General features: G+C 31.6%; 1 long non-coding RNA gene across 8 annotated transcripts; it reads left to right on the top strand.

Annotated features, from left to right (window-relative positions):
• The first annotated feature begins 6 nt into the window (after positions 1 to 6).
• Positions 7 to 25815, top strand: LOC143242534 (uncharacterized). 8 transcript variants are annotated; one of them, XR_013022877.1, is made up of 6 exons: positions 7 to 20; positions 12712 to 12801; positions 17321 to 17420; positions 18683 to 18769; positions 19840 to 19951; positions 25339 to 25815. It is a non-coding gene; the product is annotated as an uncharacterized LOC143242534 (long non-coding RNA). The 8 variants fall into 8 exon arrangements; XR_013022876.1 differs by lacking the exon at positions 7 to 20 and adding an exon at positions 396 to 4349; XR_013022879.1 differs by lacking the exon at positions 7 to 20 and adding an exon at positions 396 to 4349 and having other exon boundaries at positions 19840 to 19962.
• The last annotated feature ends 621 nt before the right edge of the window (positions 25816 to 26436 follow it).

Here is a 26436-nt window from a genome sequence, read left to right as displayed (position 1 = left end):
TTACTCTGTTAGTCTTTCTGGTGAGTTATGATTATTACAGTCATGCTACAGAAAGTCCTTTACAACTTTGAATTACTGTATTGTTGACGTTGTAGACTAGATGTAAACATTGGTCTTATGCTATTTATGTTGTTGTTTTTAAACTTTGTTTTGTTTTACCTTGATTTCCTTTTTATGAATTTTACTAAATTTACTTTTACCTTTTTCTGGATGTTTGGTACAGATAACCTAGCTGCTTTGTGCCATAAAACATTAAATCAACCAACCAACCTGCCAGTGTTTATACTAGAGTCCTCTAGCCCTACTATTCTCACTGTTAATTATGCACAATTATGATGCATCAATATCATCAATTCCTTTACAATATTTAACACCTCAATCATATCACACCCTCCTCTAATTCTTTTTTTTCCAAGAGAAAGCAGTACAAGAGATTTCAGCCACTCCTCATATGACAACTCCTCCATCCTAAGCACCATTCTAGTAACCCAACTTTGAACCCTTCAAACAATTCAAAGCCCTTCCTAAGGTAAGGATACCAAGACTGAACACAATACTCCAAATATGACACAACATATGAACCATACAATAAAATTATAACTGCTTTAGACTCGTATTGAAAATCTCTTTAGATATAACATAATATTTATTTGTCCTACCAACAGCAATAACACAATGCTTGGATAGCTTATGAGACTGATCAGCTATTACATCAAGATTCTTATTTTTCATGACACTGTTTATATTATTCCCATCCAAATTGTTATTCAAATCATGATAACTCACCAGCACTATTTTGCATTTATTATAATTAAATCCCATCTGCCATTTATTTGCCCAATTCACTGAATGATATAAATCCTTCTGTAAATCAGTGGCATCCTATTCACAGGTAGTAACACTCTATGTCTTAATGTAATCTGGACATTTAAGTAATTTATTGACCATTCTTTCATCTGTGTCATGGATGCAAATCAAAAAGAGCAAAGGTTCTAAGACTTGAACCCTGAGGTACCTCATTTGTGACATTAATCTGGTTTGGTTGAACTGCATTTGTGACAATCCTTTCTTCCAGATCTTCTCTTACTCTCATTTACACAAGTAGTAACCTTTTGAAAAAATGTCAACAGATTTCTGAGGCAAGGTTTTCCATCAGTGAAATCATGTTAGTTATCTAATAAAATTCTTAGCTTGGTTAAATAAATTTTTGGAGTTTTTTTTTTAATCAGATTCTCCAAAATGTGTTCCACAACTGATGTAAGACTAATAGGTCTTTAAGTATTGGGACAATTTTCATCACCCCTAATTTCCAATTTATTATGCTTCTCATTAATTTTATTTCTATAACTCTTTGTGAGCCAACATTACTTTTACTTGCTGCTTTCCTATTCTTTCTATAAGGAAAATATTTACCTTGAACATTGACAGTTTTTTCTTTGAAGATTTTCCACATTGGCTCAGTGTCTCAGCATAACACAGCTGCCCAGTTAACAGATAATTCTTGTTGTTTCCCTTTAAAATTTGAAATCAAAATATTGTTATTTGTCATTTCAATATGCAGGAAAAAACATCAAACCTAATACAGCAGTGATCACTTGTACCCATGTGTTCCCCAGTTTTCTTCCTGTATTTTCAAAGTTACAACAAATCTGACAGAGCATTTTCTAGTAGATTCCTTGACCAATTGGTAAAAAAAGCCATTATGAACAGTTGACAAAAACCTTTCTCTCTCACAGGTTGACTGTAGCATTTCCCGTTTTGTATGCTTGAAATTAAAATCACTCATAATTGTGGCTTCACAAACAGCTGAAAACTTAATCTCATTGTGACTGTTTGAGTTATGTGAATATTCTTTGGTTGTTTGTAACAAATTCCCATTAAATGTCATTTCCCTTCATATACACTAATAGAAACTTCACTGGATATAATCTCATTGTTGTTATCTTTGATATCTTTAACTAAAACAGGATGTAACTTACATTGTACATGTAAATCCACTTCTCCCTTTTGTACTCTAATTATTAAAAAGACATAAACACTATATTTGAAGGAAATGTTTGTCACACATCATCTTTGTTTAACCGTATTTCAGTTATTCCCATTATATTAAAATCTTTCATTCTTACTAATGCTCTGAAGTTATCTATTTTATATCTTTTACTTCTGTTATTATGATAGTAAGAAATAAGTCTACCCTTATATTTACTTCTATACTAATTTCCTCAACTGAACTTTTCTCTACCTCTTATTTATTTTTCATTAGTTTATCGTGGACCTCACCACTATCTAGTCATGTTGTGTGTGTCCCTAGTTACAATAAGTATGAACTTAATGAATTTTAGTATTTAGGTGAGACTTTCCAGTTTTTTGAAACACAGTAACCAAAGAGGAAATAAATATGTGGCTTCTATCAACACTTTAACTCCTCTGCAAACTTGTGCACATTTTTACATTCAACTCATACTCCGAAACTACATACGTCAAAATTTTAGGATTCTTCTATAGTAGATGTCTGTGATTTGTTAGTGATAAATTTGAAAATAACATGCAGCAAGCAGTCCACTTATTTTAAAATTAGATATTTAAAACAAGTTAAATGTACCTTCAAGAATTCTTTAGACTATGATGACTACAGTTGTATTTTAAATGTGACAGTTCTCTTCATGTTAAAAGTCCACTTAGGCTGATTAAATTATTTTAGAATCCATTTCACAAGCTGAACTAATTTAAAATACTCTGTAACAAGTTATTCTCCATATTTCTATCAAACTGTTAAATTCATTTTTAAATATCAACCAGTTTTAAAATGAGTATTGTTATAGATTTTTTAATGGTACATTATGATAATAAAACGAATTAAATATGTTAAAATAATTCACCCAGAAAGTTCAAATAATACAGGTATTTCATTCAAAGTTATTTTAGTGTTGGCATGCTGTACACTTTGTATTGTACCTCAGTGTTATTACTATATTCTACTTGAGTTAGAGCAATGGAATTTTATTAAATCTGTACCAGATTAGGTTAGAAAACTACTTTCCCAAGAAATGTTTAAGATACATATGTAATACAGACCAATAATGAAGCAACAGTACCATTACATAGTAAATTTAGAAATTTATCTAAAACCCATATTGAGTTACATTGTCCTTTATGAGCAGAAATATATCAAACAGCTTCACAATTTTCAACAAGAAACATATTGAAACATGTTTATAATCAGAAAAAATAATCAGGTTTGTTATTCTTCTGAGAACAAAAATATAAGAGAATGTTACTTTGGAAATATGACTGGTTAATTGGTGTTTAATAATTTTAGCTTAAAGAGACCCACAAAACATTTGCAATAAAATTAATATATTTATTGTAACAGTACTTCTTTAAATACTAGAGTAATACAAAAGAACTCTTATCACATACACCAAAAATCTAAGTCCACTTGTCTTAGGCCTGACATTTGTTAATCATTTATTTTGCATACATCCTTTCTGCAATAAAGAAATAAATTAACACTGTAATTTATGTATATTTTTTGGTTTAATTTAGTTAGGGCTGAACTTTACCATACTCAAAACAATAAATAGACTTACCATGTTATTGTATGACTTATTAATGTTAGATCTTTTTAAAACTTTGATGAGCTTTTAATATGTGTTACTTCAAAATGTTGACTGAAGTATATTTACACCTGCCTTTTGTTTATATCTTTTAAAATGAAGTGCACATAAAGTTTCAGAACAGTATTATAATGAGAGATAATTTAATGTTATATAATACATTTTGTTAGAATATTTGTTTTATATGGAAAGAAATGCAAGTTAAACATCTGTGCAATGTGGCTAACTGCATTTCTATTTGTTGTATTAAGATGTGTCTCATTTTAACATTTAGAAATTTATATCAGTGATAAAGTGTTTTTTTTTAACTGTAATGTTAGTGCAACTTATAGCAGTTTAAATATATCATAAGAATTTTGATATTGTATTCAAACTCAGGTTTTTATAGTTGAAAGTGACTGATAATTTGTTTTATTCTCTGAATTACACTTTCATGCAGTTGTAAAGTTATATATTTTAATATTAGTAAGACAGTAGTAAATTGCTTTTGGCAATGTTTTGAATAATATTTCAGTTGGCATTTCTCAAGTTAAATTGATTTTGTTTGTGTTCTGGATGGAATTAACTAGTGTGTTTTCAAATGTATTTTCAAATACATATTTCACAGATGAGAATGAGTTTTCAATGTTGTAGTGTGGTTAGAAGATCAAGAAATAAGGTTTTATAAGATTGAAGACAGAAAAGAGTTAAGAAATATTAAATCATTCAAACTGGGAAAGTGTGCCTAAACAAGTGTGTACATGTTTGTATGTATATTAATTGATAGATACTTATATCTTTAATTTTAGGAACTGCTCTGGTAGTTTGTTTTCTGGCAAGTAATATTGAGATGCTATTTCAAAGACATGTTTTTCTGTTGAAGGTTGTGGAATAAATGAACTTATCAAGTTAATCCTAAAATAATTGATAGATTACTCTCTGTTTTATAAATACCATTTTTAAGCAATTTTTGTATCTTGAATTTGTTGACTACAAAATCACATAAAGCTTTAAACAGAAACACTGTCAGTGATGCAGTTATTTCCTTTTTTTTACTGTTTAGGTTTCCTGTGTAGATTACACTATATATATGAAAACTGTGAGGTCATCCCATAAGTAATATCATTTTTAACACTAAGATTTAAAAGAAGAAAAATAACTCAAATAACAACTTTCATCAATTACATATTCTTAATCTCTTCTCAATAACAGTCTGGAAATGTATCAAAATATTTTCAATATCACACTTATAAAAATCAAGTTGTTTTGAGATATAAAAGGTACAAGAGTTACTTTTTAACAAATCATAGAAGTAAACTGTTTTCCATTCAGATGATGTGTCAAGTTTTGAAAAAATTATAATCTGAAGGAGCAAGATCAGGAGAATAAGGAGGATAGGGAAGTTTCTTCCAGCTGAGCTGTTCAATTTTTTTAAAAGTGACCCTAGCAATGTTAGGATGTACATTGTTATGGTGGAAAACAACTCCTTTCTGATTTACCAAAGCAGGTCTCTTTTTATTTATTTTTTAGTGCAGCTTTCAATTAATCCAGTTACTGCCACCATCTCTCAGCAGTTATTGTGTGATTTGTTTGTAACAACTCAAACAGTGTTACACCATCTGAAGTACAGGTTCACTTTTGACTGTGGTGTTGCTGGTTCTACTGCATTAACCCACTGTTGGCAGTGCAGGACATTTTGATAGAGTATCCATTTCTTATCTCCAGTCACTAACTAGGTGGCTCAAAATGAAGCTTGAAGTTCATGAGAGTGAAGAGATGTGCAGATGTCTACTCATTCTCTCAGATTATAAGCTGACAACTCATGTGGTACCCATTTTCCAAACTTTAAAACTCTACCAAGTTGCAAATGTTGATGGACAATGGAAGGATGGACAACAGTTACAGCACAATCTTTCTCATGTATTGCTAGAAGCAGGTCATTGTCAAACTCAGCAGGGCACTCAGTGCGAGCTGCATCCGTCAAACTGTAGTCACCAGTTTTAAACTTATGGAACCATCTTTGACACTTCCCTACATTCAGAATGTCATTGTTGTATACATTTTGAATGCTTCTTCAGTAGCACTCTTTCATTTTCTGAAGTTGTAAAACATTATATTCTTTATGTGCTCTTCTGATACCTCCATGATAATTGGGGCTTCTAAAATAAATACAACAAAAATTAGTGAAGAAACAAATTGGTTTACTCTGAATGTTATCATTTCATCCCACATAACTTGTGTGACTTTGAGAATAACTTCATTTAGCCAAGAAATATGCATTTAAACTTATCCTATCCCAAAAAACGACATTACTTATGGGATTAATAATTTACACACACACACACACACACACACACACACACACACACACACACATATATATATATACATGTTACTGTTTGTTTATGGTAGTAGAAATCACTATCTACTTGCTCCTTTTCTATGCATTTTTTCAGAAGCAAATATTTCTATCATGTATTTTATTCTCAAATATCTGATATATATAAAATAAGTGAATTACTGTGAGTTGCACATCTTTCATATCAAGCTTACCAATTTGTGTTGCTGTGAATGTAATTTACTACATAATGTCTTGAGGAGGAAGTTACACTAGAACCTTTCTAATTAATACTTCATGTCATATGATACAGTTTTGAAAGTTCAGGAAAATGACACACCTACAATGTCATGCATTATGAAAATAATGATGAAAGTTGGATGTTAAGTAAATTTTCATAAAGAAAGACCATTTATGGATATTTATAGAAATTTAAAGATATCATTCCACCTTTTATAATATTTGTTGAGTGAGAGAAAAATGAACAAATCAACTAAAAAAACATGTACTTTTAAATGTAAGTGATACCATTATCAGTACTGGTAACTTGTAATATAAAACAAATATTTTAAAAATGGTGATGGAAAAGTTTAAATTGTTTACAATAATTAATGGAGAATTTCACTAATTGTTTGAGAAACAAGAAGAAAATATTTTTTTTTGTTCTTCAAGTTTAACTCCAAAGTAAAGAACATTCTGTAATATCTTGTATTGCTAATAAAATTGGGAATTATTCAATAAATTACAGTAAGACTCTTGTAAGACTGTTAATGAGTTGAGAGTTAATTTTTGTAATGTTATTTTTTGATGCTTTTTATGATAAAGCATATGTAACATTTTTGTCAGTAGAAATTTCAAGCTTGAAAACATTTTCTTACAGAGGAATGGTTAAGTATGAATCCCTATAGATTCTTTCACAATGCAAGTCAAATTTACAGTACACTTACTTTGTCATTGTTTATACAAATTGTGTTGGTAAAAAGTTGTAGTTTAATGTTATATACTCTTTATTTATCAGCCTGTCTTTATAATGCTCTTCCCTGTAACATATGTTAAACTTGTAATACAGAAGTGTGGAAATGTGTTAGGACAAAGTCAAAAATAGATTTCAGGTTGTCTCAAAAGAACAATAGAAGGTGAATCCCATACTAAACTCAGTACAACTGAAATGTAGTTAGAGTGATTGATTAAGGAAACAGTTAGCATTTTGTTGTCTCTCTCTTGTTTTAATTACTATGGATGGTTTTTTAGGTATTGCTGCAAGATAATTAATAAGAGTGTCCTTTGAGATTTTACTCCAAGTGTCTCTGATACACTCATATGAAGCTTTTTTGGAAGTAACTTTTGATTTGTCAAGTTTTCAATCTATCAAATCCCAGATCTGCTCAATTAGGTTGAGACTGCAACTCTTTGGGAGGCAATTACATCATTTGAATGATTTTAGCAACAGCTTTCATAGCTAAGTAAATTTTTCTACATTGGTTGTATGAGTATCTGAGGTTATTATAATCTTGGCAGTAGAGTCCTTTACCAATAATATGCAAACCACCGGTATACCATACTCGATCAGTACTGCATTGTATTTGTGCTGGTCTATTATTCCATTTATTTTGTAGATATTTTCTATTACCTCAGCGGAGAAATGTCTCCAGATCATCACACTGCTTCTGCCATGATTTATGGCAGGTGCCATGCATTGAGATAAGTATCTTTCTACTACCTTCAGCCAGACATACTACCAACACTTTGACCGAAATACTTCAAACTTGGATTCATCCATCTATAACAGCTCTTTCCAATTATAAGCAGTCCATTTTTTGTATTTTTCAGTAAATTTAAGTCTCTTGCAAATATTTGAATATCAAAGTAAAAGCTTTTTACTCAAAAAACTCAAAATACATTCATAATTAATGATAAGTTAGGATTTACAATCCTAAAATCGAGCATTTGATTTCCCATTGGTAGACAGAGAGGATTTCCTGTTGTTGCTTTGCTGTAAGAACAACACATTTTCACAATAAGAGAAAAACATAAAGTGACTGGAAATGTTTGAAAGAAGATATTCCAAAAATATTAAAATTATTTACGAAATCTTGAGTTTATCATCTTTTACAGAAGAGAGAGTAAACAGATACCGGCATGGCCAGGTGTTTAAACTAGTTTAGCAAAGTTTTAAATGTTTTCACACTTGAGAAGGTTTAACAATTTTCTGGAGGTTTTCTTTTCCTTTCTGTTTTCAGTCACTTCCTTATAAATTAATTGATGTACATTATAATATCTACACAAATTTTGTTCAGTATTCTTTTTTTTGTAAATAGCCCAGCATAGCCAGGTGTTTAAGGCACTCGACTCGTAATCTGAGGATCACGAGTTTGATTCCTCATCACACCAAACACGCCGACCTTTCAGTCGCAGGTTTGTTATGATGCGACGGTCAATCCCACATTCGTTGGTAAAAGCGTACCCCAAGAGTTGGTGGTGGATGGTGATGACTAGCTGCCATTCCTCTGGTCTTACACTGCTAAATTAAAGACGGTTGGCGCAGCAGGTCTACGTGTTGCTTTGTGCGAAATTTAAAACAAACTCAATTAAGTGAACCAACCACAGAATACATTTAAAATGCATACAGATCTGGATATAAATGCTTATTTTACAACAAAGTCACAAATTATATTCTAAACAACAAAGAACAATTTGAACCAATTTTTCTTAACAAGTGTATCTGAGGAAAATACAAGACACATCATAAACTATGAAGACACGATCCTAATGAAAGAAATATTCATACATGAACTTCTTGAAGCAATAAAAAACACAGAAACAAATCTTCGGGTGAAGATGAGATACAAGCCATCTTCCCAAAAAAGGGGCACTCCAAAATTGTTTGATCACCAAAGAACACTTTTTAACTTATCACTATCCTTAGAACACATACCAATTTCTTGGATGCATGTTAATATTCTAATGTTCCATAAGGTATGAAAGCCAGCAGATAAACCTAATGGCTACCGACCAATCAGCTTGATCAGCTGTGTAGGCAAAATTCTTGAGAGAATAGTCAGTAATAGGCTCTCCACATTCTTGGAAATAACATGAAAGTTACCAGAAGAACAAAAAGTATTCAGAAAATTTAGACAACAACTGACCACTTAGTGAGACTCACTGAAGAGATAGTCGACAGCTTTAACAAAACCAATGCACTGTCTCCTGCTTTCTTGACATTGAGAAAGCATATGATACTGTATGGCACAATGGTCTACAGTTACGTGTGAAGGAAATGTGACTACTGCGTGGAATTATTTGCTGGTTATCTACCTTTTTGAAAAATAGAAAATGTGGAGTAAATGTAGAGGGAACCTCTTCTGAGTACTTTACTCCAGAAGCTGGTGTACCTCAGGGAGGGGTGGTCAGCTCTATACTCTTCATCATGTATGTTAACAATTTGCCATTGAAGGATCCTAAGCATGGATTCTCTTCATAGTTTGCTGATGATGTGGCAGTATCGAAAAGTGCCACAGCACCAACAACAGCAGCCATAAACATACAACAACAACTAAACAGAATAAACGATTATTGTCGAAAATACAAAATAAAAATAAATACAGCAGAAACACAACTTGTCGTCTTTACATAGTTGACAAGATACAAAAAAATACTTCAGCCTGAAGAATATGTGAATGGAACACTGCTTCTGCCTACCACATTGGCAAGATTTCTAAGTCTTGCCTATGACACAAACTAACCATGTAAATGAAACTAAAGTCTGGCGAAGAACCAACTATGCTTGGAGTCTTATTTGCATGAATAGTGGAGCATCAACAGACAATACACGAAAAATATACAAAACATGCATCAGACCAGTAAATGACTGCAGCTCCAACATTGTAAGTGACAAAACAATTAAAATGAAGTTGCAAACAATTCAAAACACACTCCTCACAACAGCATATAGAGTTCCCAGAGAAGCAACATTCAAATTCATACACAAATATTTAAACATACCAACCATACCAAATAGACTGTTACGTCGTACAAAAAAGTATTTTGATAAAGATTGGATGAAAAATGAATTATTAAGCGAACCAGAGAGGTACCTCGTACATGATGAAGGTAGTCCTAAACACTTCTACCCGATCAACACATATTTTAAACACAAAAAAATGAATGAAGAAAAAAGATTAAATCATAATATATATTGAAAAAAGGGCCACCATCAATCTAGACTTCTTACTGACAAGGCAAAATAATATCTGTATATGTATACCAGTACATGGACATTGATCTTAAAAGGGTCGGAGTAAATTCAGCCCACTCTGACTCTAAAGCAGGAACTAACACCAACCAACACTGCATGATCATTTTAATAAAGAACAGCGGAAGAGGTCAAAGAGCACCTGACCCTCCAGAGTACATATGATACCCAAAACCCAAGAGATAGAACAATACGAAGTGCTGTATTTATTCTCAAATTTTGCTTTCTCATTGACACGTTGATCCGACAGATAAAGATATCTTCCTAGATCAAAATTAAAGATTTGTTTCTTTGAATTTCGCACAAAGCTACATGAGAGTGGCTGCGCAAGCCATCCCTAAATTATTCGTCCGAAAGTGAAAGATATAGTCAGTGATAGATATCAGCTACTTAATACAATAAGCTGTTCAAGGCGTTGAGTTCAATACCTTCACGTTTAACTGTTGTTTGTGTGGGCATTGCGGTTATTAAAGCACCGAGTGTGATAAAAATAAATGTTTGTAAATGTAATTTCATCTCCACTATAACTTTATATCTATTTGCACTAAAATTTAAATGTTTTATGTAACTAAGGTTATAAAAGTTTCCTAATTTCTGTGTTGCTAAGAAACTAATTGATTGTTGATATTTTTAATATAAGCACGTGATTTTACAATGCTTAGAAGCAACAAAGATGTCAGACAAATAATGTATTGTAGAAGTTTTTGATTAAATGCCTAAAGCTGACAATGTACAGAAACTAGAAGGTGAAAAATTTGTGGTAATGCCACAGAACCACAATTCAATTTGGAAACAGCTTTGATTTTAATTCAAAATATTCAAAGTTAAAATGAGATAGAAAAAAAATATTAAGATTACGTGTTTGTGTGTGTGTTTTCTTATAGCAAAGGCACATTGGGCTATCTGCTGAGCTCACCAAGGGCTAAAGATTACGCGATTTTTATTGCAAAATATTGTTTGATAATAATACTTGTTAGATAATCACAATTATTGTTATGAAAATTCTTTAAAGAACTCGCCTGGCAGGTATATAACTTAAGAGCAAACATTTGGAATATTGTGTTCAGTGTTATTTTGAATTTCATGCAAAGCTACACGAGGGCAATCTGCGTTAGCCGTCCCTAATTTGGTAGTTGAAGGCAAATGGGAAGGTAGCTAGTCAACATCATTCACCGTCAACTATTGGACGACTCTTTTACCAACAAATAGTGCAATTAAGCGCTACATTATGAAGTTCCTATGGCTGAAATAGCGAGCATATTGGGTGTGATCGAGATTCAAGCCTGCTACCCTCCGCTTACGAGTCAAGTGCCTTAACCACCTGGCCTATTGTGATCAGTCTTTTCACCACTCACTCCTCCAAAAAAATTATATTTACCAAAAAAGTTTTACCTACTTCAAAGTCATCTTCATATTACTGAAGGAAGAAGAGTAATAACATTCATGAAAAGATGTTTTACACCTTACTAAATCACATGTTCATTGCAAATTTAATAATTTTTCATACCCTTATTTTAAAATAGACCAGAAAATAGAGAGAATGGTGTTTCTGATTTTAAATATTTCTTGGGGAGCATGCCTCTGGATCTTCCTTGAGATATTGTGCATAAAATATGGTGAAGAGTCACAAGCCAGCACTACATAGTACACTGACAGGATTATCTCCCTGATTCATCAGTATCACCCACTTAAACATACTAAAAAACCTTGTCTGTTGATTTTTTATAAAGAGATCTTAATATAACCTTTCCATCCCTGGAGTAATTTTAGTAGCTGTGGTGTGAACAATTTACAACAAATCAGTGTCATGACTCAGACAAAGCTCAGATAATATTTCAAGTGAAGACTATCGAGGGCCAACTAGTGACTTGAATAGAAAGATAACTTCCTCGTTTTTACTTGATAATCAGTTTAGGTTGCATCACTCTGAACAGTCCTTTATACATCACCATTCCTTCTTGTGTATGAAGACCAAAGTTGTACACTACTTTATAAGTATTTGGTGGATCAGAGCAAGATGTATTGATTGTCTTTTTCATGAAGTAGTTTGATCCTGCAGGCACTTGTCACCTTGTAACTCAGAAGTTACTTTTTGTTTCATAAATGTTTAACAGAATTTGAATTAATAACTTTTTCTTTAATTATGTTTTTTATGTAAATCACTAAGATTTTCTATACTTAATCTTTTGCCATAGAAAGGGGATTTTAAGATTATAAAATTTATTTATTTCAATATAATTTCTTCAATAAAGAAATAAGATTTGATATAAAATTGCAGAATGACTTGCCAACATTATGGTTAAGAATGTAACTGAAATGAGTCTGAGGTAATTAACCACCTTAATACAAAAGTTTCCAATACCAAATAATTAGTAGTAAACTGTATTTTAACAAAAAGATTAATTATTGGCCATTGAAAAACAAACTTTATATTATGTATTATAAACATTGTCCATGATTTTATTCCTCACTCATGTTTAAAATTAACTGTAGCAAGTACATTTATGAAAAGTAATTTTTTACAGCATCCAATCAAGAGCAGTTTTCCTGATGTCACTGGTGGTGTTTTATCAAATGTGAAAAGAAAATTAGGCTTACTAGAAGTTTCCAAAATGGTAAGTGTATCTAAAGAATTTTAAAAAAATGTACTTCAAACTAAAACATTCAGGCAACTGATTGTGATCCACATACATATTCCATTATCAATTTAATTATCTTCTATTAAACCTGTATGTGTGCTTGGTCATTCTGACCAGTTTTGTAATCTCCATGTAAACATGAAATTACATAAACCACTGAAATATTCTAAATATACAAAGTGTATCATCATGAGTTTTGGCAAATGTTTATCTAAATGTTACATTCCTCTTGCAAACTGAAATTATAGTTCAAGTAAATTGCTTTCATAAAACATTTATCCATTAATTTATGAATTCTCTCTCAAGTAATTCTGTGTAAAGTGTGATTTGTTATGCTAAGAATAAAATTACTTGTGTTCACCTAATGGTTTTTATGTTTAATTTACATTACTCATTATGCCTTCGAAATGAATATCATTTTTTTTATTTTTCATAGAACTTTAAACTTGCTCTCTTATCTTCTCTACCATAACACCAACAGTAATGAAAGTAGTGAAACAAATGTTGGAAGTACATAATAATTGCAGATTGTGAAAATGCAATAACAATTTTTATTTTTGCACAGCCTCAGTTTTCTAAACATTTCCAATTTGGCTGCTTTTACTTTACAATGTCTTTCTGACCCTGTCTAATGACATAACTGTGAAATATACACAGTAGTAAAAGTGATCTAACCGACTGAAATACGAAGTGAACAAGGGCACTGAACATTTTGGAGCTATTATGAGGCAGATTGATTTTTTGTTCAAAACTGGACTGTTTGTCTCTTTATCTAAGTTTCTCTCAGGACCTTGGCCTTGAATATGCTGTATGCTGTTCAACATTTGATACTTCAGCCCTGAACAGGGTCTTTCCACACTTCTCCAGTTCAGAGTCTGTACACTGGGTTCCACTGGCTCTACTTTTTGGGAATATAGTCTGCCATTCATGTTTTTGGTCTTCATATTTAGGTGTAGCTGACTGAGTTCAGTATGTCATAGATTGACGTTGCTGTTTCCACTGATCAGCCCACCATACGATGTTTTATTACCACCTCTGCCTGTTACCTTTCTCTGAGTCATCTGAGGAAGGTTGATACTTCCAATTGGTTGTATTATTTTCATTGCCAAACATATTTTGAACCATACTTCTATTCCCTTGTATGCAGTTGGTTTAAAATCAGTTTGTTACTTTAGTTTTACTTTTCCCCTTCTCTCTTTGTTCTGATTTATTTGTTTTTGGTATTTCCTTAGTTTGGTGTTCATATCCCTTCATCTTATATCTAGGTACTTTGTCTTGTCTATTGTTTTTTATAGTTCTGTCTTTTGAGATTGCTCCTAACCCTTTGGAATCCAGGGTTTAGACTTCAAAGGTTATTCTTCTTTGGAACCAGTCCCAGTCTTGGTCCTGTCAGTGCCTTCCTCTCTCACTTCATCTCCCAGTTTACTTTCTTCTCCAACAACCTGGGGCTTTGAATGTCCTATCTCATAATTTCATCAATCTTCTTTTTTCATACTTTACCTTTCTTATTGTTCTATTTTCTATCCACTTCTCACTGATCTTCTGTATCTTCATTATTAACAGAAGGAATTATAGAATCTGTCTCCCACTCTACTATGGATTTTTATTCTAGTCTTTTTGTTGTCCCCATAAAGTTGGTTTTTTATACTGTTCCCTTAGTGTGGATTCCTGTACGTGGTGAGGGGACCTCCCAGGTAAGGTTCTGTTTTGTCTGGTTACCTTCTCTGGGATGTAAACATTTACTATTTAACTTCATTAAAATGTATTTATTTTCACTAATACATATAAACAATTGTGATAAAAATACTGACAGAAATAGGTTACAACTTCATGTTGCATAACAAAAGTGTAAAATGTTTAATAAATTCCAAAAAAATGAAAATGAAACTAATTCAAGTATTTGGAAAGACTTGAGACCTACTAGAGCAATAGCTCTGATGATAAAATAATGCTTTTGAGAAAGTATTTAAAAGGTTTAATGAATGAACACAAATTTGGAAAATGTTTTTCACTGATAAGATCAACAGTAGAGTTGTTTTATGGAGGATTAGACACTTGTTCTGCAAATATTAAGGCTAATTTGTGACACCTTTGCTATTTTTCTTATAAGAGCAAAGAAAATTAGCTTATCAAAATATGTTCTGTGATTTAAAAAATTTAAGAATTGGTTTTATGGCGAATCATACCATCTCAGTGCATGCATCGTAAGTATGGTCTTTCACTGTCTTTTCATCCTTACTTTTAGACATGGAATTGGTCTCTGTTGGTACTAAGTTTTGTAGTCAGTGAACAAATTTTCAATATCTTGTACATATGTGAACAACTATTTCTGTCCTTATCATGAAATTAGAAACAGTTAAGGAATGTTATGAAGAAAAAAGTATTTAAATGTGATTGTTTGGAAAGTTTTGAAACATTCTGTTGTGTGTTGGGGGGAAGGGAGTTTCTTCTGAAGTGGAATTTTATGTTTAAGAATCAAGAGGATTTCTTAAACATTCATTTGGTATGGATAAATCTACGCTACATCATACGTATGAAAAAATTGCATTATAAAGGTACTTGTCTCAGTTAATGTGACAGTATTGTTTGTTTATTTAATATAACCTTCCAGTGTATACAAATAATTTGTGGTTTATGCAGAAATGACTTGAAGTTTCCCTCTTCTTGTTATTGTAGCATGTATTGTAGTACCAATTGCATGCTAAACAACTGAGAGAACTGTTTAGAACTGGAAAATTTAATTGGTTACCTTCAGGCAGTATTTACATTGATTAGTTTTGTGCAGTTTAATCAAAATTATGACTTAATCAATTGTCACAATAATAATAAACTAATTGCAAATAGAGATAACAATTTTCTCTATTTTTGGTAATTTTATTTATCCAAGTAATAAAAATGTTACTTTGTTTGCTTCTGAGCACAAAACTGCATACCTGACAAATCATGAACATCAGCAGAGATGCCAACCATTATGATTTGAACGTAATCATTACGAGTTTGGTGTATACATTACAATTACATGCTCATACAGACAAATATTACAACTTGTTGCAACTCCCAAATTATTATATATTATTTTGGCCAATACAATAAAGTGATAAATTGTTCCCCAGGACTTGAAAGGGGTGAAAAGAAAATTTCTAGTAAAATGCAAATAAATTTTGATAATAAATAAAAGACATAGTCCAAATGGCTACTTGCAATAATCATGTTTGTGCTTCAAATAATAAAAAAATATTTGTATCTCCAACATCTACCAATAGTTTAAGTGCAGTGCTTCTCCTACTGGGTATGTGGGGGAATCCATAGTTATGTCATCAGTGCTTGTCAGCCAATCAGTGCTCGTGTCGATGGGTATTTATCATTTTCTAAGCAGCATGGAAACACCAATGCGATCGTTCACAAGTTGGAAAAAAAGAGGCCTCGTTTACCAGATTGTCTTGTTTCTGGCAAATCTAAAAGGACTGAAACTGTGGAAGGGTTCTGTCTACAATAATTACGCTCAGTCATTTGAAATAGTTGGCATCTCTGTATCAGATAGTATAAAACTTTTAATTATAAATATGCTTTAATGTCTAGTTTATTAACATGCATGGATAATGAAGTTCATTAATCGTTTTAATGCCATTTAAGTTTTTTTTAATATATACATTACACATTTTTAATGTGGCTCCCTTTTGAAAATCACAGTATATGTAATTTGATTTGAAATTAGAAACTGGCTGTAAAATTAAATCACTTGAAAACATGACTGTAAAGTCCAACTTCAGGTGACTAATGCTGCTGTTTGAACTACCCATTAGTTTTCCTGTCTATAATTTTGCAACACTTCTTTTAAAACATTTTTGTTACTTTCCTTTTTTGAAAATGGCCATAACGTCAAATAATCTGGAACCAGGACTAGAAAGGCCAACTTCAGGTGACTTATGGTGGTTTTTGTACTTACCTCTTTGTCCTCCTGGTGAGTTACGATAATTACAGTTACCCTACAGAAAGTCCTTTACAACTTGAATTACTGTAGTTTTTCTCTTAATGTTGTTGACTTGATGTAAACTTTGGTTTTATGCTATTTGTATGTTGTGTTTTTAAACATTGTTTTTTTTATCATAATTTCTTTTTATGAATTTTACTAAATTTACTTTTTTTACTGGATGTTTGACATAGATAGCCTAACTGCTTTGTGCTATAAAACTCTAAATCAACCAACCAATCTCTCACAAACACTGACAAAACTCCCTTGCTACTTCTGAAAGATTGTCCATATCAACAAACATATTACCACTGTGGATATTTTCTTGTGTGATATGTTCTTTGTTACGATACCTTTAAAAGTATACAAATGTCTAGATTTTCTCTTAGAAGCACCTTGCATCATGGAATCGTGCTTAGATGTTAGCTTCAAAACTGGTACTTGTGCTATGAGTATCAACAGCATTTTTCTACCAAGTGATTCTCTTGTGCTGCTACTAATCTTATTCGTCTTCTCTTTTTTCAGTTGCTTGTTTCTTGTGTATCTGTTGCCCTGAAACTTCCTGGTTTCTGATTTGTGAGGACCATGCTTCATGTCCAAATTAAAATATTCAGGAATTACAAGGGTAATAAACATTTTTGTTTGACTACATGAAGAAGTAAAAGTATTTTCTTTGTTTAACACATAGAGTTTAACATTTTTGATTGACTCATCAATAAAAGGTTATTGGTACAGTCCATTGAAAGGAAGTAGTAATAAGAAAATCTGCATTTTGATAATGAGGAGGAATTACAGTCAAACTTGGTAAAATTATTAACAAAAATGGATAAAAACAATTGTGGATCACACTGCCATGAAAATGGAATGTAAATAGGGCATTTAAATAGAAAATCTTTTAGCTTTCATACTTTTTAAGGGTTTACAGTGGTTCTCAGAGGTTTTGATAAGACATTGAAAATATAGGGGCTAAGAATTCAAAATATGCAAAACATTAATTGTGATATTTTTTGATATTTTAAGGGAACATGCTACTGTAAAATTAAGAACAGGGAATCCCAGGTGTGATTGATCTGTTTATTTACTGATTCAGCCCCTTAGGTGCCTTTCAAGATGAAAATTTCAGTTAGAGTTATTCTGGTAGAAATTATTTTTACTGTACTTAATCTTTCCGAACTGTAGTTGATTATTAGAAAGTACCAAAGTATTTAGAGTTGTAATACTTCACTTACATTTCTTATACAACCACAAAAAGCAAATATTTGGCTGCGAATATAGATAGTTTTTCTAAAAGTTCTTTAAACACATTTTAAGGGTGTTGAGTGTTGATATAATTACTGGAACATTCTTTATCATAAAACTTTTGTTCTTGAGAATGATTGCATGAGAGATTGAAATATTGTACTTGTTTTTAAAATATTCCTTCTTACTATAAAAGGTGTAACTTCCAATAATCTTACAGCAGTGTTGGTATTATGAGTACTTATCACATTTTCAAACAGTTTTTCCTTTTATGTACCTGTTAAGAGCAGAATGACTTTATAACACCCCTTTGTCGGCCCGGCATGGCCTAGTGCGTAAAGGCGTGCGACTCGTAATCCGAGGGTCGCGGGTTCGCGCCCCGTCGCTAAATATGCTCGCCCTCCCAGCCGTGGGGTGTATAATGTGACGGTCAATCCCACTATTCGTTGGTAAAAGAGTAGCCCAAGAGTTGGCGGTGGGTGGTGATGACTAGCTGCCTTCCCTCTAGTCTTACACTGCTAAATTAGGGACGGCTAGCACAGATAGCCCTCAAGTAGCTTTGTGCGAAATTCCAAAACAAACAAACAAACAAACACCCCTTTGTCAAAAGTTTGAATGAGTTATTCATGTTTTTGCACTTGTTAACAGAGTTCTTAGAATTCTTGCACAATTACCAGCAGCACAGTGTGTGGACTTTTAATGCTAGAAAATTGGTTCTGTGTTCTGATACACATGGTGGGTAAAGCAAAGATAGACTATTGTGTATATTTGTGCTTAATTACAAACACATAAATACTTAGAACTCAACAAAACATTTTGTTTCTGAACAGAATTTAAAAAAATTATACAACAGACATAATTGAAACACAAATTAAATTTTTATTTTCTTATTCATAATTGTATGCAGTGGACAGACATCTATATTCACAAATAATATTATCCTACTAGTAAAATGTGTAAAAAATTAAAATATATATAGTTGACATTTCAAGTCATAGTCTTAAACTGATGACATTTGAATTCATGTTTGGAAAATTCCTTATAAACAAATGTTTCAATATTTGTGTACAGTAAGAGATATATCAGTTTGGTGAATAAGTATGACTTGTATAGAGATTTCTAAAGCTAACTGTCATAGAAAATTGGCTCAGCTCAATGCAAACCTAACTGACAGCTGTCTGTTATTTTCAAGTAATGTTATTATAAGGTTGATAGTGTTGTTACATTTAATAAACAACAACAAAATAAAAATCAAACTTCTTTAAAGCCTCTGTTTGTATGTAATTTTCCTTTAAGTATTGTATAAGAAAGATTTAATACCAAACTTAAAATACTGAGTAACGATGTGTGCTTGTGAACAAATTCTATGTTATGTCTTTTTGTGTATTAAAATTGATGTGTGGGTTAAAGATAAAAAAGTAGTTATATTTTAGTGTCTTTATTTTTCTTTCAGGTGAATAAAAAGTATTACATTTGTTCAGAAAGTGAGATAGAAAAATAACACTTTCATTTAATATATATTAATTAGAGCATAACCTACTATTTTGTAACTTTGATCTTCATCTACATATTCAGAGTAAATCAATGGATCATTGTGATATAATTTTTGAGCAACAAAATCTTTCAAAATGCAGAATAACTTTTTATAAACAAGTACTTGTGTTGAGCTGTACCTCGTGTTTAAATGTTCTAATGCTGTGTTTTTATCACCCAGATAAATCATGATTCTAGCCTATCTAAAAGTTTACATTGGATAATACACTCCTTTCTTACATGTGGTAAAGCAGAATTTTGTATTATATCAGTGGTGTTGTCCCATGACACAAACAGAAACAAGCTTCAACAAGCTGGGCATTGTCTATGTGAATTGAACCATCTGCCAAGATTCTGTGATTTTGAATGTGTGAGGACACTCTTGTAAGTGGAAAGTAAGTTAATTTCTATAGTATTTAGTATCTGCTTAGTTTCATGTAACTTTAAAAGTTTAAACATTTCAAGTAACTTGTCATTCAGTTTGTTGAAAAAAATTTTTGGTACCATTCAGCAATTTAATTTAACCTGCATTTATTTATTATCATGTTAAGGTAATTAAAAAGCAACACTAACCAAAATGAATAGTGATATATATATATATATATATATAAAAAAACCAAAATTTCAATGTTAGTTACATACCACACTCGGTTATTTATTGAGTCTTGGAATTTAAGATGTCTTTATTAATAATTAAGTAATTTGCTTAAGTTTAAATTATCTAAGTTTTGAATAAGGCTTAATAGGAACTGAGAATGTCTTTCTATATGTATATTTTAACTTATAATACATTTTCATATTCCTATCATTTTATAATAAGTGAATATTGTTTTGACTTTTTTCATCTTCAGTTTAACATGTGTAAAGAATAGATGTAGATGACTTAATACAGAGAAAAGTGATGGAATGTAGAAATAAACATAATACATTGAATAGTTATATAGTTGATTCTCTGTCAGTAATGACCTCCACTAGTGCAAACAATAACTAATTTCATAAACCAATCACACTGATATAAAAATAAGTCTTGCTGGTACCTTGCCATTGTTTTTTAAATTTTAACATTGAGCCCTCTTGTCATAATGGGGTATAAACATTGTTTAATGAAATTTAGTCAACTTATTGAAAATTTGGTAGTGAGGAAAGCTGAAGAATACTAGTAAATAAAAGGCTGTTACTGATGGAATTTTGGCAAGCTATAGTTTTAATTTTGTTGTATACATTGATCAAAGTGAAAGAAACTTAAAATTTAAAATGAATAAACATAAGTAAAGTGTTGAGAAAAAAAGGTAAAATTCCTACATTACGTGAACATGCATATCGTATCAGTCTTATCATTTATTTGAAAAGAACTGTTATTTTGGATCAATTGAATGAAATAACAGCTGGAAATATCGGATAATTTACGAAAGAAATGAAAGTGAAATAATTATAAATAAAGATAAAGGTTTGGCAAGTCAACCAGTATATGAATGACATGTTTTTCTGAAAGTTCAGTGTATTAACTAAGTACTCGCATGATCAGTGGCTTTTTACATATTTATGGTTTCCATGTAGAGTACCTGGTTTGAGACTATTTAAACTTTCCAAAAAACATTGATCACTTGAGTACCTCAATTAAACTGTACGCTTGTTAATTATGGAGTACCTGAGGGTCAGTGCTTGGGCTTTTGTTCTTTCATATTTACATTAATCATATTGCTAGAGGCATGTCATGAGAGTTTACTGAGTTATATTTAAAATTTAATAAAGTTACTTTTATTATCATGGTAAGTAAACTTGGCAACAAAACTTAGCTTGTAATACAAATTTGGAAATTATATAGTTTTATAGGACAACATTTAAAAATGTCTTAAATTTTCCATTGTTTTCGAATTGTGATATTTGCATTTTAAGTATTTCCTCTTCTCTTATTTATTGACTACTTGTCCAAGAAGTACAAAATTTGACATAAGTTGCTCATTATAATATTGTTATTACTCAAAGTATAATTTTTTTTTATAGCCTTCAATCTTATTTGGTTACAGAGCTATAAACTAGAAAATCAAGTCCCTTTAGCCATACCCATAATTAAGTTTTCTCTTTCACAAGATTCCAATATTTAGTTCTCTTTGATATTTAAAACTATATTACTTTTAACCAACAGAAATCCAAATATTATATTACATAATTTTCTGTACAGGAGTTTGTTTATTTTGCTTCCAGTGCAAATTTTATTTCCACAGGAAACACATTGGCAAGTTTAGCCAAATTTTATTGAGTCTTACTGAATGGTAAGAAAGCCAGAAAATTTTGATAGTCCTAGGACAATATGTGCTTTTAGCATGTTATTTTGTATTCTTTGTTGCAATTTTGATTAACTAAAAATCATTTAGTGCAGTAATACCATTATAATAATAGTTTTAATTGAGAGTTGATAAAAAAAAAGACCCAGGTAAGTACTATATTTCTAGTTTTTCATGTGTATTATTTATTATTATAAAGGTAAATAAAATATAAGTTTTAGATTAGGTTAAATAAAAAAAAAAAAACGTTTTCCTGTGATATGCTCATTAGTAACCAATGCATTACATAATTTCTTCAGGTAACGTAAGCTGCATGTTTACAAAGTGGTTCACAACTTGTGTGGTGATATCATTAGTTAGACACAGTTCAAAGAGCAATAAAATTTAAGCATAAATATACATATATTGTTAAGGGCTTAAAGCTATTTAAGATAGTCAAATGTGTCGTGAAGTCATTCTTGAAAATAAAAAGGACAATATGTTTTCTTTTCATGGTATATGAGGTGTAGAGTTAGAATGAGGAAAATAACATAACACATAAAGTTTTACTGAAAAAACACACATTGAAATTCCAGTGCAATTACCCACCCTTTTTCACAGTTATAGCTATTTTTCATATGATTTCCTTCTCGTGCACAGATTGTCACTCACTACTAGCTGTGAATTACTATCTAATTACACATGTATGCCACATGTGTAAATTAGCATTCAACAACTCTCCACCAGTATGAGTGTAACACATCCTTTTTCTGATATTTATATCACCACATCAACCTGCCACAATCAAGGCAGGTTATCTTAATTGCAGGGTATAGCCATACATTACAAACCCTCTCAGATATTTCCAGTGTCAGTGTTTTGGTCGCTCAAAGACGTCATATTGTGGTTCATTGAATTGTGCTTATTCTTGCCCAGAATGGTTAGAAGAAAAAGAGATGCAGCATTTGAAAACGATTCATAACATTACTTATCCTGAGGCTTGAAAATTGCTGTCCAGCACTTCATCTCAGATGTATGGCTGCTGCATGTCATCCCACAACTACAGTGGGAGTGCAGACAGATATCTCTGTGTCTCCAAAAGAATCATTCTCAAACCAAATGGAAAGGATTTTGACCTCCATTGTTAAAAAAGTTGATGAATTAGCTTAACATCCATCTCTGTCCCTAACATACATTCCAACAAATCCCAAGATCCACTTCCTCTGGTTCTGGGTACAGGCATTTCTTTGGGTGCATCACCTTCTCCCACCACAAGATGCAAAAGGATCATTTGTTCTTGTCCCCAGTCACTGGAATTCTCTTTAAACAGCATGGACCTACCCAATCGACCCAGGACAGGATTCATGGAGGTTGACAGACCTCCCTCAAATAAAGACAGTAAAGAACAAAAGACATGGACAAAAACAGAAGGGTTCTCCACCCAACTTACCTGCACATAAGTAATAATGTCCAACTTGATACAATGGAACTGTCAAGGTTTACGTTGTAATCTGGATGACATCAAAACACAGATTGCTTCCTATCATTCTGCATGTCTTTCCTTACAGGAAATATACCAGTAACGTGCCAATACAGTTACCTTTCAGTATTTTTTTTTTGGTACGGAAATGACAGGCTGTGTGATGGATGAGCGCATGTAGGGGTGGCATTGTTGGTTTAATAGCATGTGCCCACCCTGTCTTTGCCACTGGATGCACTCTTGGAGTCTATTCCTATCTTGCAAGGTGTTGCTGTACACTAATGCTAGTGATAATTTATTGTTTATGCATGACACCTTGTTAAGAGGATAAAATTGGTCTTACCTGAAATCTAGTGTGTCTTTTTAAAATCCCAAACTTGTTTATTCTTATCCTTTGGTTTTTTAGATATATCACAAGAAATAACAACACATTCATCCTTCCTGAATATTTTATATATTTCAATAAAGTCTATTCTCTCTCTCTTCTTTTTTTAATGCTCTTAACATGCTTTTCATAAGTTGCCAGGTAAGTCAATCACGTATTTCAGTTGAAAACAGAAAATCTACCTAATTCTATCTAGTTTCTTTGGTTTTGTACATTTCTTGTCAACAAGCTTTTTTATTTTGTAAAATTTCAGTCATCAACATTATTTTAACTGAACTTTTCATGTTCTTAATTATAGGAATATGTTTTAAAGTCATTTTAAATACTGTATTGTGAGAGAGAAAAATGTAATGTAGATTGTATGGTCAGTAGTATGTACTTAATGGGCATTCTCTACTCAATCATACGAAATTAAATGTAGTCATGTTGTTTCGTATTCAGTCAGTAAATCAAACCACCCCACCCACTCCCCCACAAAAATAATATTTACCAAAGAGTTTTGCCTACTTCAAAGGCATCTTCACATTACAAAAGGAGAAAAGTTATTTATGAAAAGTTGTTTTACACCTAATGAAGGAAATACAAAATCACATGTTCATTGCAAATTAAATCACTTTTTATACTCTTATTTTAAAAAAGACCAGAAAATAGAGAGAATGGCATTTCTTATTTTAAATATTTCTGGGTGAGCATGCCTCTGGATCGTCCTTAAGATATTGTGCATAAAATATGATGTAGAGTCACAAGCCAGCACTACATAGTACACTGACAGGATTATCTCCCTGATTCATTAGTATCACCCACTTTTAAACATACTGAAAACCATGCCTGTTGCTCTTTTCTAAAGAGATCTTAATATTACCTTTCCATCCCTGGAGTAATTTTAGTAGCTGTAGTGAGAACAATTTACAACAAATCAGTGTCATTACTCAGACAAAGCTCACACAATATTTCAAGTGAAGACTATCGAGGACCAACTAGTGACTTGAATAGAAAGATAACTTCCTCGTTTTTACTTGATAATCAGTTTAAGTTGCATCATTCTGAACAGTCCTTTATACATCACCATTCCTTCTTGTGTAAGAAGACCAAAGCTGTATACTGCTTCCTAAGTATTTGGTGGATCAGAGCAAGATGTATTGATTATCTTTCTCATGAAGTTGTTTGATCCTAGAGACACTTGTCACCTTGTAATTCAGAAGTTACTTTTTTGTTTCATGAATGTTTAACAGAATTTGAATTAATAACTTTTTCTTTAATTATGTTTTTTATGTAAATCACTAAGATTTTCTATACTTAATCTTTTCCCATAGAAATGGATTATAAGATTATAAAATCTATTTATTTTATTATAATGTCTTCAATAAAGAAATAAGATTTGATATAAAATTGCAGAAAGACTTGCCAACATTATGGTTAAGAATGTAACTGAAATGTGTCTGAGGTAATTAACCACCTTAATGCAAAAGTTTCCAATACCAAATAATTAGAAGTAAACTGTATTTTAACAAAAAGATTAATTATGGGCCATTGAAAAACAAACTTTATATTATGTATTATAAACATTCTCCCTGATTTTATTCCTCACTCATGTTTAAAATTAACTGTAGCAAGTACATTTATGAAAAGTAATTTTTTACAGCATCCAATCAAGAGCAGTTTTCCTGATGAAGTCACTGGTGGTGTTTTATCAAAAGTGAAAAGAAAATTAGGCTTACTTGAAGTTTCCAAAATGGCAAGTGTATCTGAAGAATTTAAAAAAATGCACTTCAAACAAAAACATTCAGGCTACTGATTGTGATCCACATACACATTCCTTTATCAATTAAATTATATTCTATTGAACCTGTATGTGTGCTTGGTCATTCTGACCAGTTCTGTAATCTCCATGTAACCATGAAACTACATAAACTACTGAAATGTTCTAAATATACAAAGTGTATCATCATGAGTTTTGCCAAATGTTTATGTAAAAGTTACAAGCCATTTATTAACTGAAATTATATTTCAAGTAAATTGCTTTCATAAAACATTCATCCATTAATTTGTGAATTCTCTGTCAAGTAATTATGTGTAAAGTGTGATTTTTCATGCTAAGAATAAAATTAATTGTGCTCATTTCATGGTTTTTTATGTTTAATTAACCTTACTTATAATACCATCTTAATGAATATCATTTTATTTATTTTCATAGAACTCTAAACTTGCTCTCTCATCTTCACCACCATAACACCAACTGTAATGAAAGTAGTGAAACAAATGTTGGACATACAAAATAATTGCAGATTGTGAAAATGCAATAACAATTTTTATTTTCGCACAGTCTCAGTTTTCTAAACATTTCCTGATTGGCTGCTTTTGATTTTATTACTTTACAATGCCTTTCTGACCCAATATAATGATGTAATTGTCAAATATATACAGTAGTAAAACTTAACCAACCGACTGAAATACAAAGTGTACAACTGAACATCTTCAACATCCAGATCCCTTCTTTCACCTCTTGTGGAGCAGATTGATTTTTTGTTCAAAACTGAACTATTTGTCTCTTATTTAAGTTTCTGCCAGGACCTTGGCCTTGAAGATGCTGTACCCTATTCACCATCTGAGACTTCAGCCTTGAACAGGGTCTTTCCATATGTCTCCAGTTCAGAGTCTGTACACTGGGTTCCACTGGTTATACTTTTTGGGAATATACAGTCTGCCATTCTTCCCTTTGGTCTTCATATTTTGGTGAAGC

Source organism: Tachypleus tridentatus, unplaced genomic scaffold (assembly GCF_004210375.1).
Source record: "Tachypleus tridentatus isolate NWPU-2018 unplaced genomic scaffold, ASM421037v1 Hic_cluster_2, whole genome shotgun sequence".
In the NCBI taxonomy this organism is placed as follows: Eukaryota; Metazoa; Arthropoda; class Merostomata; order Xiphosura; family Limulidae; genus Tachypleus; species Tachypleus tridentatus.
This window is presented reverse-complemented; position numbering and strand designations above follow the sequence as displayed.